The sequence below is a fragment of the Giraffa tippelskirchi genome, chromosome 3, assembly GCF_054371585.1.
Source record: "Giraffa tippelskirchi isolate mGirTip1 chromosome 3, T2T-mGirTip1v1.2.pri, whole genome shotgun sequence".
Taxonomy (NCBI): domain Eukaryota; kingdom Metazoa; phylum Chordata; class Mammalia; order Artiodactyla; family Giraffidae; genus Giraffa; species Giraffa tippelskirchi.
The window spans coordinates 175,457,061-175,476,617 of NC_137277.1; the positions used below are offsets into that span (position 1 = coordinate 175,457,061).

General features: G+C 44.2%; 1 protein-coding gene across 3 annotated transcripts in view; it reads left to right on the forward strand.

Moving 5' to 3' along the window:
* The first annotated feature begins 6,602 nt into the window (after nucleotides 1-6,602).
* Nucleotides 6,603-19,557, forward strand: part of CAB39 (calcium binding protein 39) — a 98,432-nt gene continuing 85,477 nt past the window's right edge. The window contains exon 1 of one of the 3 annotated variants that reach the window (XM_081585591.1): nucleotides 6,603-7,615. The gene's annotated coding sequence lies outside the window, so the exon portion shown is untranslated. The remainder of the gene's footprint in view (nucleotides 7,616-19,557) is intronic. The other 2 variants (XM_081585590.1, XM_081585589.1) reach the window with 2 other exon arrangements.

The window sequence follows — 19,557 nt, forward strand, 5'->3', positions numbered from 1 at the left end:
TACATTGCCCTGGAGAAGTTAGGTACAGGGTGGGGCGGTCGGGAAGCTGTGAGTCAGGCTTCAAAGTCCTTCACTAATGGTGTGATTAAGGTGGGGAGGTGCCTTTATCCGATGGCCCGGCTTCACCAGAGGAGAGGAAGAGAAATGAAAATGATGGAGGAATTACACAGGACCAACACCGACTCCAGCAGAATGTGACCTTGCTGTATGACCCTGAGGTCTGTGGACATGGCTTGAGAGAGTGAGGGGCCTCTGTTGAGATGGCCTCGACGTGAAGAGGTCGAGGAATTTCCCAGAAAGAGATCATGCTTCATATATCATAATTACAGAATATATCATAAAGTGCATATGTAATATATTAAAAGAAAGGGCTTGGAGTCCAGTAGAAGGATTGAGAAGGAATCTTCCCAACTGCAAATTCAAGTGGTCAGATGGTCAACTGGTCAGATGCTGCTGCTCCTTCCACTTTGGCTTCAGAATTTGTTACAAACCCCCTCTCCAAAAATTTCTGCCATCTTGCTGCTACAATTCTTGGCTGTAATGGACTTATCCCACTTTAAGAGATTAATCTGGAATCCTGCTCTGACCCTTAAATCAAAGGAATCAAAACCTTGCATGTGGGATTATCCGCCCCCATGCATTCTTTTATTCTGTGGGAAATTGGGCCCCAATTTGTTTTTGTGGTATGTCAGCACAATAAAGGCCGCCCTTTGGGGGACAGTTAAAAAGAATTCTCTTCTTTTAAAAAAAAAAAGAGCTGTGGGGGTAAAGACCTCATTCAACAAAGTTGCAAAATTAGATAAAACTTGCATTCTGCTCACTGCAGAGGGCCAGGCGCCTCCCATCCACGGCAACTGGAGAGAAGCAGAGACAGCTCCGGGCATCTGCTTGCTCAGGGCTTTTCATCAGCCGATTTCTCCCTGAGCCTAGACAGCTATAGTTTTTCTAATGGTTTCTGATATGTTTGAGATCAATTGCCCTTGGTTGGAATGAACTTTACTTTTAGTGTGCTATTATTTTACTTGCATTCCATACTTTTTATTTCTGTTTTTCATATATACATTCAGTTCAGTTCAGTTCAGTCGCTCAGTTGTGTCCGACTCTTTGCGATCCCATGAACCGCAGCATGCCAGGCCTCCCTGTCCATCACCAACTCCCGGAGTCTACCCAAACCCATGTCCATCGAGTCGGTGATGCTATCCAACCATCTCATCCTCTGTCGACCCCTTCTCCTCCTGCCCCCATCCTTCCAGCATCAGGGTCTTTTCCAATGAGTCAACTCTTCGCGTGAGGTGGCCAAAGTATTGAAGTTTCAGCTTCAACATCAGTCCTTCCAATGAACACCCAGGACTGATCTCCTTTAGGATGGACTGGTTGGATCTTCTTGCAGTCCAAGGGACACTCCATGCTAAATCACTTCAGTTGTGTCTGACTCTCTGCGACTCTCTGGACTGTGTAGCCGGCCAGGCTCCCACATCCATGGGACTCTCCAGGTAGGAATATTGAAATGGGTTGCCATTTCCTCCTCCAGGGGATCTTCCCAACCCCGGGATCAAACCCTAGTCTCTAATGTTTCCTGCATTGGCAGGCAGGTTCTTTACCACTAGCACCATCTGGGAAGCCATATATGTATACACACTAGAAAGATTAGTCTGGGTTTCCTTGTGTGTATGCTGTGTTTACTAAAGTTTTGGTATCAAGATCATAACCAGAATAAGAAGAGTCCTCCCCTACTCCAGGCACAACTGTTAGAAATGCAGAATTCCAGGCCCCACTCTAGACCAATAGAATCAATATCTGCATTTTAACAAGACCCTCTGGTAACTAACATACGTGGACATGAGTGTGAGAAGCTGCCCCAGGCCTTGTCATTTACCGGAAACTGCTGCTTCCATGGGGGCTTCCCAGGTGGCAAAGTGGTAAAGAATCTGCCTGCCAATGCAAGAGACCCAAGAGACATGGGTTCGATCCCTGGGTCGGGAAGATCCCCTGGAGGAGGAAATGGCAACCCATTCTAGTCTTGCCTGGAGAATCCCATAGACAGAGGAGCCTGGCGGGCTACCGTGCAAAGGGTTGCAAAGAGTCGGACATGACTGAGCAACTGAGCACAGCATGGCTTCTTCCATACACTAGTGTAAGCAGCCTGGCTCTCCGCTTTTGCAGTTCACCTGGCCTGCTGTGCTGACCACTCTGTCCTTTCACTCATCACTCCTTAGTTCCTGCCACCACCTTCGCAGGGTCTCTGTCCTTGCATTGCCCCCACCTCCTTCCCCATTTCCTCCCTCCCTCCTATCCAGCCTGGAGGCAGAAGTTAGGCATTATTATCACTTCCTTGCATACACCCTTCCCTTTCTTGCCCCTTTTTCTCCTCATGGAGTCATGCAGCAAAAAAAAAAAAAAAACACCGGAAAGTGAAAGTCGGTCAGTCGTGTCTGGCTCTTTGAGACCCCGTGAACTGTACAGTCCATGGAATTCTCCAGGCCAGAATACAGGAGTGGGTAGCCTTTCTCTTTTCCAGGGTACCTTTCCATTCTTCCCAGGGATCAAACCCAGGTCTCCTGCATTGCAGGGGGATTCTTTACCCGCTGAGCCACATGGGAAGCCCAAAGTAAGCCTGGTTGAATTCAGGTCTCCACCATCCTGTCCTTGCACCTTCCCAGCAAATTGTGGCCCCTGAGAAACAGACTGATCCCACTGACTGGCCCTTTTGTATACGGTCCCTTCTCCCCTCAAATGTCCAACTCCTCCTCCCCCTGCACACTCTGAGGCTCTGAGCTGATGCCCTTGCTGCCTGTTGCCCTGAGAAAACAGAAACCCTCAAGAGAACGTCCACGCATTCTGGCTCCTCTTCTCCCGGGCTGCCTGCCCTCTGTTACTGTGAGTGAACTCTTGCCTTGCCGGTCTTCAAGGTCCGCCCGCTCCCCGCCAGCCCCAGCTGTGTGCTGTAATCTTCTCTTCTTGCTCACTCCTGGACAACTCTCCAGGAAATGCCGCCCCACCCCAGGCATCATCAAATTTTCCCTCGTTATTGAATCATTCCTATCAGCACATAAGCTCTCTCTAACAGTTCCTATCCTCAAAACAAAACAAAATGAAATAAAGCAAATGAACAAAAAAGTCTGTCTCAACTCCACATTCCCTTCTGGTTACCACCTCATTTTTCTGCCCTCCTTTAGAGCGAAGCTTCTTGAAAAAATTGTCTGCACCCATAGGCTCTCATCCTAGAGCCCAATTCTTTCTAGGGATCTTTCCGGGTCTCATTCTTTCTAGAGAATGGGGCTTTCCCACAAACCTCTGCTGAAGCAGCTCTTCCCAAGGCCACTAGTTGCCCCTATGGCTCTGACACTAATGGCCAATCACCAGGACTAACAGTACTTGAACGGCTAGCTACATTCGGAGGCATTCCTCCTCTATCCCAGCATGCAAAGCTCTCCTTGGGCTCTTCCTCCTGTCATGCTGGCTCCTCTCAGCCTCCTTTGCTGGTTCTTGACCTCTGGGGGCCTCGGCTCATCCTTGGCCTTGTCTTTTATTAACACTCTCTGCTTAAATGATCTCATTGAATGCTGAGATTTTACTTACTCTGTTAGTCACTCACTCGTGTCTGACTCTTTGTGACCCCATGGACTGTAGCCCACCAGGCTCCTCTGTCCATGGACTTCTCCAGGCAAGAATACTGGAGTGGGTTGCCATTTCCTTCTCCATACTTTTCTGCTGCTGCTAAGTTGAGGACTCCCTAAATTCTATCTCCAGCTCAGACCTCTCCCCCAAACCCCAGACTTCCACACTGAGCTTCCTACTTGGGTGTCTAACTGACACCTCAAATATGTTGCTGTTCAGTCGCTCAGTCATGTTTGACTCTTTGCAACCCCATGGACTGCAGCATACCAGGTTCCCCTGTCCTTCACTATCTCCCAGAGTTTTCTCAAACTCATGTCCACTGAGTCGATGATGTCATCCAACCATCTCATCCTCAGTCGTCCGTTTCTCCTCCTGCCCTCAGTCTTTCCCAGCATCAGGGTCTTTCCCAGTGAGTCAGCTCTTTGCATCAGGTGGCCAAAGTATTGGAGCTTCAGCATCGGTCCTTCCAATGAATATTCAGGGTTGATTTCCTTTAGGATGGACTGGTTTGATCTCCTTGCTGACCAAGGGACTCTCAAGAGACTTCTCCAGCACCACAGTTCCAAAGCATCAATTCTTTGGCCCTTAGCCTTCTGTATGGTCTAAATGTATTTCCGAGTTCCTCCCTTCATATCTGTTTTGGTTTGAGTCTTGCCAATTTCACCAAATTGTATCTTCCAGTTGCTTGAGAAAACAAAAAGCAAACAAAACTTAGAAATCAGCAAAATCATGTCAGCTCCACCTTTTAAATGTGTCTAGAACAGGACCACTTCATTAGTCTTCCACTGGGCTGAGTCTGTCTTCTTGTCACTCAATTATTGCAAAAGCCTTCCCACTTGTCTCTTGGGTGAAACGCTCAGGCCCTTCAGGCTAGTCTTCACACCACAACCAGAGTAATTCTTTTGAAATGTCAGACCATGTCCTCTCTCTGCTCAAAACACTCCAAATAGCTCCCGCTCTCATTCAGTGTAAAAACCAAAGTCCTCACTTTGACCTATATGGCCTCCTCCTCTTCTCAACTCTCCCCTCTATGCTCAGGGCTCTTGCTTTGGTGGGCTCCAAGGCATCTCCCCCTCAGGGCGTTGGTTTTTGCTGTTCATTTTGCCATTCCATATACATAGCTCATAGCAGGCTCTTTCTTCAAATAGCTACCCTGGGCTTCCCAGGGGGCATCGCGGTAAAGAATCTGCCTGCCAATGCAGGAGGTGCAAGAGACCTGGGTTCTGATCCCTTGGTTGGGAAGAGCCCCTGGAGTAGGAAATGACAACCCACTTCAGTATTCTTGCCTGAAAAATTCCATGAACGGAATTCTCATCCTCTGTCGTTCCCTTCTCCTCCTGCCTTCAATCTTTCGGAGCAGGGAATGTTTTGTTCACTACCCCACCACCTAGAATAGTGCCTGCCACACAGTAGATGCCCCCAAATATCTGCCCGATTACAAATTAAAAGCAAAGCAACAGAAAGAAATGAAGATACACGTGTATGGCTACAGATACAGAGTCTGTTGTCGGAGCTTTGCAATGCATTATCTCGTTAATCCTCATTAGCCTATTATATATTATACTTTTGTGTGACTGTGTGTGAAGATGGAATTTCACTGGCTACAGCCCATGGAGGTTGCAAAGAGTCAGACACGACTGAGCAGGCAGGCATGCACCCTTTGTGGGAGCACTGTAAATAACAATACCCTGCACTCTCTCCCCTCCTTAGCCTGTGTGGTTTTCTCCACAGCACTGAAAGCTATCTGAAGTAATATATTCAATAAATCAATCAATCACATGCACGCTTTACAGGACACCCTATATTCTCTATGGGTGGTGGGTGGTTTAGTCACTAAGTCGGGTCAGACTCTTTGCCACCCCATGGACTGTAGCCGGCCAGCCTCCTCTGTCCGTGGGATTTTCCAGGCAAGAATACTGGAGAGGGTAACCATTTCCTTCTACAGGGGATCTTCCCGACCCAAGGATCTAATCCGGGTCTCCTGCACTGCAGGCAGATTCTTTACCGATTGACCTATCAGGGAGATCCGAAGTCATATATATGTTGGTTTATTTATTGTTTGTCTTCAGTTCAATTCAGTCACTCACTCGTGTCTGACTCTTTGCGACCCCCATAGACTGCAGCACGCCAGCCCTCCCTGTCCATCACCAACTCCGGGAGTTTACTCAAACTCATGTCTATTGAGTCAGTGATGCCATCCAACCATCTCATCCTCTGTCATTCCCTTCTCCTCCCGCCTTCAATCTTTCGGAGCAGGGAATGTTTTGTTCACTACCCCACCACCTAGAATAGTGCCTGCCACACAGTAGATGCCCCCAAATATCTGCTCGATTACAAATTAAAAGCAAAGCAACAGAAAGAAATGAAGATACACGTGTATGGCTACAGATACAGAGTCTGTTGTCGGAGCTTTGCAATGCATTATCTCGTTAATCCTCATTAGCCTATTATATATTTATTATACTTTTGTGTGACTGTGTGTGAAGGAACGTAGAAATAAGGACAGGAAATAGCCCATAAGGACTAAATGGTGGAGTGGAGGCTGAAATCCAGGCTGTTCGATCACTTTCTACGGTCTTTCTCGGAGGATGCTGAAAATGAGGGTTCTCTCTCCCTCGGAAGTATAAAGGAGTCTACACAAGTGGGCGCCCGACCTTTTAACAGAAATAAAGCTCTGTTAAGAGTTCGGGAAGTGGTCGGAGAAAGTGGACGTAGGATTCCTCCGGGAAGAAGTGGTTGCACAGAAGAGATGGGGTTGAGCACCAACGACTAAGTGGCAGGTGAAAGGGGAGGAACCCTGGTCCTCGGCTTCCGCTTTTGTCTGCGCCCCTTCCCGCTTCGGCTCTGCGAGGACTCCTACACGCCCCGGCCCTGAGTCCTCCCGTCCGCCTGGGGGCGCCCGAGGCCAAAGGCGTGGGGCGTGGAGCGGGGGGCGGGGCGTTGCGGCGCCGCCCGACGTCGTGCCCTCCGCGGCTGCGCAGTTCGCACGTCAAAGCCGGGCTCGGGCCGGGAACGGGGGTTTCGGGGAGCGGCGCGGCCTGGGGAGCGTCTGAAGCTCCGGGAGTCGGGCGAAGGCGAAGGCAGCAGCGGGCCCCGCCGCAAAGTCGCAGCCCGAACGAGTGAGCGAGAGCAGCAGCAGCAGTGCGGCGGCCGCCGCGGGAGCCTCTGGGCCGCCGTCCTCCCGCGCAGCCGCCGCCGCCGCAGGATCCTGTCGCCGGGAGCAGGAGCGGGCGGAAGACAACGGAGGGGCCGAGCGCCCGAGCCGCGCCGCGGGGACCGAGCGAGCAGCCCGAGGCGGCGGTGGCCGCCGAAGACGGGGACGGCGACGACGCGGAGGCGGAGAGGGAGCCGCCCGGCCCAGCCCCGTGAGTGACCCGCCGGTCCGACCCCGCTTGCGGCGCGGACGCCAAGCCTGGCTTCCGCCTCCCTGTGGCCCCGGCCCCGAGGTTGCCTCCATTTTCTCCGGTTGGCGGTGGCGGGTCCTGGCCCCCCACCCCCAACCCGGCCCAGTAGTCGGCGGGAGCGGCCCGGCCTGCCCGCTCTCCGCCCGGCCCGGGCCTCTCGCGGGAGCCTTCCCCGTTCACCGTCCCTCCCCTCAGCCTCGTCCTAGCCGGCGCGGCGCCCAGGGGCTTGCGGCCCGGGGCTCCGGGCACCCCGTGCGCCCCTGCCCGCCCTCCGCGGTTCTCTGGCGGGGCTGTAGGCGCCCGGGGTTGGGGGGGAGGGCGTCCGGGACCCGGGCCGAGCCAACTGTCACTCCCACCGCACCAGGGCTCGGGGCCGCCGCGTTCCTCGTCCCCTGGTAAACTTCCCTGTGACTCGGAGGCGGGCGAGCATCTCTACAGTCTTCCTGTCGGGAACACCGCCTAACCGATTTCTGGTTAGGGAATGGTGCGGCCGCAGCGTTCCCCCGGGTTCGGTTGGACCAACCTGCGCGCTGACCCTGCTTGCAGGCGCCACCCTCGCCCTCCGGTCGGTCGGCGCCGGAGGGATTCAAAAGGTGAACCCGGGCCCCGGGGTCCCTCTCCTCCCCACCCTCCCCCCGACCCCCGAGGAGGGACCTTAGACGCTCTTGGTGCGGGAGATAAGTCGCGATACCGGGAAGGAGGCGATAAGTCCTGTGAAGGACCTACAAAATGCTAAAAAAGGTACCCGGGAAAGACCGGGACCGATCGATCACACCCTTCCGCCCAGTAGAAATCTGGAAGGCTTCCTGGGCGAGGCGGTACACAGCCGATCTTGAAGGCCCTGTGGGGATTTGGGAGAGAGGAGGGTTTGCAGAAGAGAACAGTGTGTGGAGGGACAGCAAAGCTAGAGGAGGACAAAGGTAAAAATGTACAGTTTAGGAATAGTAGATAATGCAGTTGGTTGCGTAAGGCCACTGTGAGGAGTGGCGGTGGGGGTTGGGGGTCGCCACAGTCGTTTGGGGTCCACATCCTGGAATACTGTAGAGGAGCTGTTTGAGTGGCATTCTAAGGAAAACTTAGAGCTCCTTTCTCTGTGACTCATGGGCCTAGAAATGGAAGCTGGGGAATATTAAAGCCGTTCCTGTGAAAGAAAGGAGAGAAGGAGGCCCGGTAAAGAGTTGACATTCTGTGCCTTGCATATAATGCACTTTGAGATAGATTTTGACAGCTTTCTGGATGTTCAGATAAATCCATGTCCAGGCTAGGCCAAAGTACCTTTTGCAAAAAACTTCATTAGATGTCAGACTTATGAGAAGTAATGGAAAGGTGTGTATAAAATGAGATGTTTCTGTTGGTGCGGTTCACTAAAATACATCAGAACTTCTCGCACTGTGTATTAGATGCCTACATTTTGGGACTGCTGAGCTGAACGTAACTCAGTTCTTTGAGATGGTGTTTGCGTAAGGCGATATAAATGGATGTTTTAAAAAATCAGATTGTTACTAATAAAAAGTTGGACATAGAAACTTTTTGTAGAAAGGTAAACATTTCTTTATTAGTTTTTTAGTTATGAAAATATTTATAGGAGAACTAGAAGTGAAAGTCTTTGGCTTTATTTTGTTCCCTTTTTCCAGATAACTAGCAAATAAAGCCCCTGTATTTGAAGTCTAAGAAGTCTATGGAAGCAGCTTAGAACCGGTGTTGGTTTTGTGAGCACTTATTTGTTGTTTGCTTATATGACAAGTGAATGTCAATTTTTTTCAGTTAAAAAGACAGACTTGTAAAATGCAGGAAATATAAAATTTTAAAAAACTATCTTCTGTAGCTTAGATTTTGTTCTTGTTAACATTTTTGCATGTTTCCTTTTTATTCTTTTTTCTATTTTTTTTTTACATAATGAAATAAACTATATATATATACAGATATATATATGTGTAGTTTTTATTAGGCTTTTCCTTTTTGTCATTGAATATCTTCATATAAAAATATTTTTACCCAGATGTAATGGAAATCTTAAGTGTATTAGTTTTTTCTGTCAGGATTGCCTTATTTACTTCAGATAAAATGCAATAGTCATGCTTAGTAATTATTGCTGAGACAGAACTTTTTGCAAAGCCTTCTTATTTGAAGACTTTGTTAACTTTTCTGTAAGATTTGGATCCTATTGCTTATTGAATAAAGAAAGGTTTTATCATTTGGAATGTGTGCTGTCATCAGGTACAGAAGAGATCACATATTTCTGTTTTATGAGTGGATGTAATTTTAAAAAGGCACTATAAAAAGAGTACTTTCATAGCTGGTATAATATTTCCCATACACTGTGATGTTCCTCCCCCACCCACCACATCCCACCTACCCCTACCCCTGAAAAAGTCTTTATACTAAGGCCATCCATATAGGTTAACTACCTTTTGATCATGACATCACAAAGATTCAGGCTAGACGTATTTCATTTTTCTGCTGGTATTTCTTTGTGAAATACAGAATTTGTCGTGAAATAATTTGCTGCTGTAACAAAAGGGACTTTTTAAAATTTCATGGCAGATCACTGTAGTTCATTGGCAGGTTGTTATTTAAACTCATTTTTCCCTTGTGCTTTACAATCTCTATTAGTAAGGTTTCTGTTTCTCATGGCATTTAAAGTGGGATATTGAGTTAGATTGTGTAAGTTTTCATAAGGTTAATATAAAAGAATAGCTGAGAAAGCCCAGTTTAACTATGGGGCTTTGTTTTATAATATGGTTTTACTTGTTTTATGTATGTATGCATTTATTTATTTTTTGGCACACTCTATGGCATGTGGGATCTTAGTTCCCAGGCCAGGGATCGAACCTGTGTCCCCTGGCACAGTCTTAATCACTGGACCGTCAGGGAAGTCTGAATGTGGTTTTATTTGAATCTTTATGTTGTAAATGTGTATACCACATGGCATCCTTTATTACTTTTGAATATTTATTAAAGTATTTTTCTTCAGATAAACTTCTTTAGGGGTGTGTGTGTGTGTGTGTGTGTGTGTGTGTGTGCGCGCGTGTGTTAGTCGCTCAGTCATACCCGACTCTGTGACCCCACAGACTGAGCCCACCAGGCTCCTCTGTCCATGGGATTCTCCAGGCAAGAATACTATAGTGGGTTGCCATTCCCTTCTCCATCTTTGGGTTATAGATTTCCATAGTAACTGCCATAGTATACCAGGAGCCTTTCATCCAGGAGAAGTTGATCATTCACAGTTGTACCATCTGCCATAAAAATACAGACACAAACCCAAATCCCCCCACTTTGCCAAGGAAAATTAAAATCCAGTATAGGGCAGGACTTCACATCAGGTAGTGTCTTCTGGTTACCTTTCCAGTGGTATCTCTCTCTTAAAAATCAGTTTCCCTCCTTTCCATGGCTCCTTCTACTTAGAAATTTGATTATATGGGTGTTGTCTGGTGTTAATAGAAATAGGCATCTTATAGGTGGATTAGTACAGATAATGGCAAAATGTTGGTAAAACTTTATGTGATGAAATTGTGGGAAAGATGATCAAATCTTTGAACCTCTGGATTAGATTGCTCGTGATTTCTTTTGTTATTATTGAGGTTATAAAGATCTTGTATTTGTGTGAATGCACATCAAAGCAGGTAGCCTAAATATTGCATAACAATTTAGTCATCAGTCTATATTTTTTATTGAAAAGAAGACTGGTTTTGGAGCCATCCTTAATTTAAAAAGGAATTTAAATTCCTTTTTCATTCGTATTTGAGTTCTTACTTTGTGTGTCTCACCACTCAAATGACTATCCAACTGGACCCTAATCACTACCTTTATCAGTCCATAGTATGAGGGCAGAGCAAAGTGAGGCAAATGTCTATCCCACCAGTATTTATAGAGTAGATCTGTCTGGAAGTAAACGCTAAATATTCTTCTGTTTCTCAGGCCTTCCAAAGATTCTGAAAAGTTATTGTAAGGCTGGGCGGCAGATGATAGATTGTGGTGATGAAAACGGCTTATTGCAGTCAGCATTTTGGGGAGGAGGGGGTGTGTGTGCATGCACATGTGTGCATATGTAAGTGTGTGTGTGTTGTCCTTCGATGTACCATTTCTACTCTGTTGAGCTTCCTGGCCCTACTGTGCTTTTAATTTTTCTCTTGAGATAGGGTGAGGGGATGGCAGAATTGCGGTTTTTAGCAACTGTGATGTCAGGTTGGCAGAGGAAGGAAGAGTGGCATACAGAGAATTGCAGGAAACCAGTCAGGTGTGAAGTAGCTCCAAAGGAGAGAGGTCAAGCCTGCCCTGGTCATTTATGTTGGGCAGTGGCCGGCACATACCTGTTTTCATAACCCTTCGTACATTGTGTCTAATTTGAGATTTTGATGCTCTGAATACAGCATTTACGTTGTAGGTTGTATGTGCTTCTTTTTATGTATATGTGCATTTTCCTGTGTGCAGTCACAAAGGCAGAAAAATCTGGTTAACCAATATTTAGTGGCAGTCTGGTTTTATGCGATAATTATTCCTTAGGAGCATTATCCAGCAGATAAATTTTTGATGACCAAGGAAGTATGATAATGTTAAAGCAGCATCCCAACATTGATTATTTTGATAAAATGTTTGTCTGAGAAACAAAATACACATTTTGTAGCTTGATCTTAATTAAGTTGCTGCTTATTACTTTGTTTAATGATCTGTAGCTTGTCTTTTACAGGGTACTGGTAACGTGTTAGTCACTGTTCTCTCCCTCCACAGTAGATTATTTATCAGCTGTATTTAGGCACAAGGAGGAAATAGCATGAACAGATTTCCATTTACATGTCTATAGTTTAAGACCCACTCTGGGATTTATAGGATTCTGAGAGCCAGTATTACTAGTAGTTAAAAGCACTGATGCAGCCAGACTCCTGCATTGTTGAACCCTCACTCCCTCCTATGGGCTCTGTAAGTTTTGGCGAATTCCTTCACTTTTCTGTAGTTTAGAGTCCTTGGATAGGTATAGACATGGAGTCCTCAACCTCCAGGTTATGGGCCAGTACTTCTGTCGGGTCAGGAGTGGCATTAGATTAGAAATAAAGTGCACAATAAATGTAATGCACTTGGATCATCTCGAAACTGACCCCCTGCTTCCCAGTCCCTGGAAAAATTGTCTTCCCTGAAACTGGTCCCTGTTGCCAACAAGGTTGGGACCGCTGCTATAGACCATCTGAGAAGACTGTAGTGGGGGGTTAAATGAGTTACTCTGTCTAGAGTGCTTAGAACAGGGCCTGGCACACACCAAGTTTTGAGCTAGTGTTTGAACCCAGATCCCCCTCACTTCAAAATGTGGGCACCCAGAAACAGAGTGACTCTCTCCTATGAAATAGTTTTGTTTCCTCCTTAGGGTCTTGGCTTCTTGCTGATTGTTTTTGATTTAGTACTTGAGAATGAAGGTTTGTATGTGTACCCTAATGTGGTGATGGTGCTGACGCTAGGCTGTTCCTAGTAGAAGAAACGTGAGAGCTTTAGGAACCCTGTAGTCGGAATGGTTCTTTCCACACCATGGCTGGAGCAGCAGGTGGCTGACTTTGAGCTGTAACTGGCAGAGCTTTCTCAAAGTAGAGTCACTTGCTCAGCGTTGTGCTGCTTGTTAGTTGCAGGGCTGATGTAGAACCTGATTCTCTGCTCTTTATCCAGTTTGCTTGAAAGTTAGTTTTATACTTTATGTAGTAGTGTCTCTTTGAACTTTTTCACCAACATCTGCAAAGATTGTATTCATATGTTAAATGCTTTATGGCACATAGTCCTTCTTTTAAAGGTGTTTAATATACTAATGTTTATGATGTAGCTAGCAAGTTTTTTCTTAGGGGGAGCTAGTTGTTAAGAATATGAAGTTGAAATAGAATCAAGTAGTATTATGTATTATCTCCCAGCTTCATTATAGACGGCAGCCAAAGTGAGGGTATGTCCAAGCTCACACAGACATTGCACAGTTGAGCTAGGATTTGCACCCAGATCTGCCTCACTTCGAAGTGTGTGCTCCCCAAAACACAGCATTTGTTGTTGTTAGGTTGCTAAGTCGTGTCCAACTCTTTTGCAACCCTGTTGTGGACTGTAGCCTGCCAGGCTCCTCTGTCCATGAGACACACTGTGACTCTCTCATATGAAATAGTTTTATTTCCCTCCATAAGGTCTTAGTTTCTTGCTGACTTTTTTGATTTAGTACTTTTTTTTAAAATTAGTTTATTTATCTATTTTTTAACTTTACAATATTGTATTTGTTTTGCCATACATTGACATGAATCCACCATGGGTGTACATGTGTTCCCCTTCTAGAACTCCCCTCCCACCTCCCTCCCCATCCCATCCCTCTGGGTCATCCCGGTGCACCAGCCCCGAGCGCCCTATATCATGCATCGAACCTGGACTGGCAATTTGTTTCACATATGATAATTTGTATGCGTCAGTGCCATTCTCCCATATCATCCCGCCCTTGCCCTCTCCCATAAAGTCCATAATACTGTTCTATTTATCTGTGTCTCTTTTGATGTCTCGCATACAGGGTTATCTTTACCGATTGACTAAATACCATATATATGTGTTTGTATACTGTATTGGTGTTTTTCTTTCTGGCTTACTTCACTCTGTATAAAAGGCTCCAGTTTCATCCACCTCATTAGAACTGATTCATATGTATTCTTTTTAATGGCTGAGTAATATTCCACTGTGTATATGTACCACAGCTTCCTTATCCATTCGTCTGCTGATGGGCATCTAGGCTGCTTCCATGTCCTGGCTATTATAAACAGTGCTGTCATGAACATTGGGGTACACGTGTCTCTTTCAAGTCTGGTTTCCTCGGTGTGTATGCCCAGCAGAAAGTTTGTAAATAGACCCTAATGGGGGCATTAATAGATTTCTAGGCAGCAACCATATATTGTAACACAGAATGAGATGTTGTATTCTAAATGCTTTAGTTTATATAACTAAAGCATTTAGAATAAGTCATAATTTGATGAATGGTTTATAGGTTTATTTGGCCAGTAAGTAGTGTTTATTTTCCATGTTAGTCTTACGGAGAAGATGGGAGACCTTGTGTTATAGTGGGCAAAGTAGAAACCTGGCAGATTGAGAGGTTTCTGGGCTGGGTCCTGACTTGTTCGCTAATCATGTCACTCTGGGTGAGTCTTTCCACCTCTCCAGGCTTCAGTCATCCCATTATTATACTCGGGACCAGACTGAAAAGCCCTTTCAGTCTCTTTTGCTCTTATTTGCAGTGCTCCTGTGTGTAAGCCTTCTGTAGGCTTTTTCCCCCTCTCCTGGGCACCTCCCCTTTTGCCTGTGGTCTTGAAGTCGAGTTTCTTTACATGAGCTCTGAGGCCATGCTTTTCTTCTGCTGGTTGCGTTCTGATGCTTCATGTTGTTTCACAGTACAGTAGTTCTCTGCTTCAGGTAGTAGTGTATCAAAATCTTATTTTTTCCCCAGATTTTCTTTTTTTGTACTTATGAATAAATGGTTGGGAACTAATATTTGTTACTAAGCTTAGTAAGTTAATGATAAACAAATCTTCAAGCCTCATATCTAGTTTCATTTGTCAGCTCTTAAGCACTGTATGTTGTAAAGTTCTGTGAGCTGTTTATTTTGGGGATAGGGAAACTATTAACTGAAGGCAGTGTGAGTGGAAAAGAAAGGGCCAATAATGTAGAAACCAATTGGAAGATGTGAAGAACATGCCTAAGATATGAATCGTGTTCTTTGATTGTGTTGGTACTAATCCTCCACCTGTGAAAGGGTGGTAGGCTGGCTTAGATAAGATTGTTTCCAGCCCAGAGTTCTGTCACTGATAAGAGATGAGAGCAGTATTCACCACCCCTGAACATTTTTAGCTCCTCAGACATCTTCATGATGAATGCGTTTGTTCCTCAAGCAGTGTTTACTGCCCATGATGCTGGTCCTGTTCTGTATGCCAGTCTCAGAGTTTCCATGTAAATAGCTCTTCCCCTCTTTGATGGCATATTAAGAGCTGGTTTATGACTCTGGATTCTCCAACAGGGAGACAGAAACTCAGGTCACAGAAATGATCCTTGCAGATCATTTGCGTGCGTGCTTGCCAAGTTGCTTCAGTCGTATTGGACTCTTTGCAACCCTATGGACCATATCCCGCCAGGCTCCTTTGTCCATGGGATTCCCCAGGCAAGAATACTGGAGTGGGTTGCCGTGCCCTCCTCCAGAGGATCTTCCCAACCCAGGGACCAAACCCGTGTCTCTTACATCCCCTGCACTGGCAGGCAGATTCTTTACCACTAGTGCCACCTGGGAAGCCCTACAGATTGTTTGGCTGTTTCTTTGCAGTATGGTTTTATTCTCTATTCTGCCTGTGTGTGTGTGAGACACACATTTCTCCTGAGTATGTAGGTTTTTGTATCAATAGATTTCCTATGTAAATTTTGTACCGTAGATTGTAATATAGTTAAGTTGCTGGTTTTCTTTTAACCTTTTTGCATATCTCTTTTTCCCTCTTCCCCCATATCCTGTTTTCAGGGTATGATACATTGTTTCTGTTAAGTATTTATTAAATGATTCAGTTATATAGTATTCTGATAAAACTACTCAGCAGATATGAAATACTTAACCAAAGCACATTTTTCTGTGTATTTTATTTCTCTCTGCTATCTTTATACTTATTTGAATGAATTTTCTTGCTGTAAAGCTGAAGCTTATTAGGATCTCCTTTGTCCTGATAAGTTCACATAAAGCAGTATTTCCTAAATTGTGTTTTGCAGAACACTAGTCTTAGGAGAGATTAGTAGTTGATGGGAGAGATTCCAGAGAAATTTTAAGTTTAGGAAAACACTGGATTAAAAACAGTTAATCAGTTTTTATTTTTTGATGATGGTTGTGTTACTGTGTTTCTGCAGAGCTTTTCAGAGTTTTAATAATGTGCATTATGACTGTCCAGGAGGGGCTGCAGTGTGCAATATTTCACCATTTATCAAGTGCATTTGGTCACAGGAACATCTCCTTTCCCCAGGAAGTGACCACAGACACCTTGAAGGAGGGGTCTATTAGAGCATGATATGGAGAACTCTCTTATTTTCATACTTATTAGTATGGAATTCAAAGCATTTGCTTTTTAATTGAAATGATTACTTACAGCAAGTTGGAATTCAACTAAGATTGGAATAATTTATTTTCAATTTTGTTTGAAAGAATGAACACCTTAGATCTGAGTGACTTTTCAAGTCTTTTTTTTCTTTTTTTTAACTTCAGCCCATAGTGAGAAATTACATTTTTGATCAGTGACCCAGCACATATATAAACACAGTCAAAACTGAAAAAGAAGTTTCATGAAATAATACTTAGGCCTTCCTATGTACAATGAGTGCATTCTGATACTTTTTATTCTGTTCTGTTTTTAAATGTATGTTAATTAGGTCCTAAAATAATTCTCCATTCAGTTTGAGAAACACTGTGAGATTACATGAATTTATAAACTCTTAAGATGTTAGGGTGAGAAGATACTGTCAAGATTGTTTTGTGAGTGGGAAAACTCACAGAGAGGAAGGGCTCTGGCCTTAGAATTCCTTGATTTAGATTCTGGTTGTTTTCTTGGGCAGGGTGTTCAGTGCCCATTCTGCCTCAGCTCTCTCATCGGTAAAATAGCGAGAGTAGAACCTATGCATGGAGTAATCCTGAGGATTCGGTAAGAAATGCTTTGCATAACGTGTCTTATAGACTCTAGGTGCCCCAAACCTCGTAGTTTTTATGATAACTGAAGTTCTAAAACTCCTTCCGCTGCACTGTACACACTTTCGAAAATATTTTAGGACTTTGAAAGTGTTAAAGTGGCCTTCAAGTGAACCTGAACTCTTTTTTGATGTGTAGCTGGATATATCATTTGTTCTGATGTTAGCCCTTTGGAATACTAAGCTTTAAAATAGCCATAAAGTGAAAGTTGCTTAGTTATGCCCCAACTCTTGGCAGCCCAACTCTTGGTAGCCCACCAGGCTCCTCTGTCCATGGAATTCTCCAGGCAAGAATACTGGAGTTGGTAGCCATTCCCTTCTCCATGGATCTTCCTGACCCAAGGATTGAACCAAGATCTCCTGCATTGCAGGTGGATTCTTTACCATCTGAGCCACCAGAGAAGCTATTAGGACCCACTTAAAGTTGATTTGCCGCATAATTGCTTCATGCCATATTCTTGTATTTTTTAAACTATTTGTAACAATATCTTAAGTTTAGAATGATCTTTCTTTATAGCATGTAATTAAATACAAATAAGTACATATCTATATCAGTGATTAATATTCTTATAGTTGTAGTTCACTGAAAGAAGGACAAGGTAAAGTTTGCTGTTTCTTGTTATATCTTTTTTTCTGCAGTTTTTAAAATCCCCCTCTCAACATTTTATAATGCTATTGGGGGTTTAATTTTTGTGTCCTAACCTAAGAAAAGGAATATTTAGAGGGTATTAACAGTGGCAGAGGCCAAATCAGTTGTAGACTACTCTCCATTGTCCTGAACTTAGCTGGCTACTGCAGACATTTTTGTCACTTACTGAGGCATTTTCATTGTCTGTCCCTGATTATATCTTCTCTTTTTGTTTCTTTAATTGTCCATTTGTCCTCAGTTTGACCTGAAGTTGCTGAAATGAGAGGTTCTAATGAACATCATTGAGGCAGACCAATTCAATATTAAAGAGGCATTGTGTGCTTACGTAAGCAAAAGGAGTGAGGTAAAAAGAATAAATAAATATACTAACATGGCTCATGTATGTTACCTGCTGGTATAAAGTTTAAGACCTCTTTATATATCTACCTCATTTAATCCAATAATCTATTTTCATTCTCTTGTTTTCAGTTGAGAAAGAGAAGCTAAGTAATTGGCCTGAAATCATACACCAAGAAGGCGGCCCTAGATGTGAAACCCTGGTTGCAGAGGGCACGCTCATGTCCCACCATACTCTGTTGTTTTCACCACAAGGTGTTGAAATGTTGACTCATCCTGGAACATAGGGAATTTCTGTTTCAGAGACAGATGACATCAAGGTTTTTCGGTCAGCACATGTGATCTCCTAGGATGCTGAGAGGACTTTCACATTATCGAGTAGCTCTTGGTGGTCTTTGAGGAGCTGTGAAGAGAGGGAGCTGTGTAGGAAGAGGAGGGGAAGCTCACGTACTGTTCTTCCAAAAAAGGAAGAGGTGGAATCCACCACTCATAGGCACTAAACTCAGTGTTGATTGCTGGACAGATTCCAGAAAGGGGTGCAGCCTAACAAAGTGCTGATTTCCAGAGGCTACTGTCCATTTATTAACTGTTTCTTTTCCTCCTAGGATTCTGTTAAGTTCTTGGATAATAAGCATGTAGCCAAAGTACGGATCTGCAATGGTTCATAGTTTCATTCATATTTGAGATTGACTGAAAAAATGTTAAATCATACAATTTAAGTTGAAATATCTTTTAGGACTTAGAAATCATTTTGATGTCTTTACAAGATCATTTTACTTATATTCATTGTATTAGAATATAGCTTTATAATAATATGCTTTTCCTAAGCTGCATCTGACAAGTCAACTCAGAAACAGAAGCCCTGTGCCTTGCCTTCTCAAGTAGGCGAGAAGGAACTAGAACTTGTCCCATCTTCCTGTATGTGCACACAGCAAAGTAAATATTGGTACTTCCTAGTTTCATGTTGTTAAAATCATTCATCCCTGTTCCCTGAGATTGGTTGTAACCATTTGTTTACTCAAGAGTTAGTTGTCTTGCTCCTGAAGATGGTCTAGTGCGTGAGTGGAATTAGGTTAATGGGAAGAGGACTGGGCAATAGCAGAGTGCACTCTACCCTCGTGAAAGCTAAAAACTTACTGGGAGGGAGGTGAAGGTGACAAATGTTAGCTTTTTTCTCTTTTATCTTAATGAAAGCTCCCACACTTTTAAAATGAAATATAGTGAGGAATGAGTATGCTTATCCTAGGATATCATAGGTGTTGGAAAGGGCACAAGTATCTTTTGCAGATGCTTCTTAAGAAGAGGAAGGAATAAGGAATAGGGAAGAGGAACAAGACATAGCAGTACATCCAGAAGGAAGTGACCAGAGAGAGAGTCAGTGGCTCTAAATTTGTATGTCATGTGCAACTTTGAAAGAGCTGATGATGAAAGTGGAACTGGTTGGTCTTGGGGATTGTTTTGAGCTGGAACACTTGAATAGTGTGTTAATTATAAAGTAGTAAATGTATATTAAAGGCCATGGCCTCCCAACCAAAAAAGGGAGGGGAGCTTCAGACCTCTATGATATAGAAATCATAAGTTCTTTAAAAAATCTTGAAATACTTATCAATAATCTATCTTGATTATTCTAGATCTAGAAAAATACCAGAAGATGTAAAATTCATTTTTAAAAGACAGCATGAACTCTTAAAAACATAATAAAAGAACAACAACCTGATAAGACATCACAAAAGAAGAAAACTGTTTCAATTTCACATATCAAAATAGCCATGAAAATTCTCAATAAAACACCAGCAAATTTAATTAAGCAGGAAATTCTCTTAATTAAAGAAGACAAAGGACATGTAATGC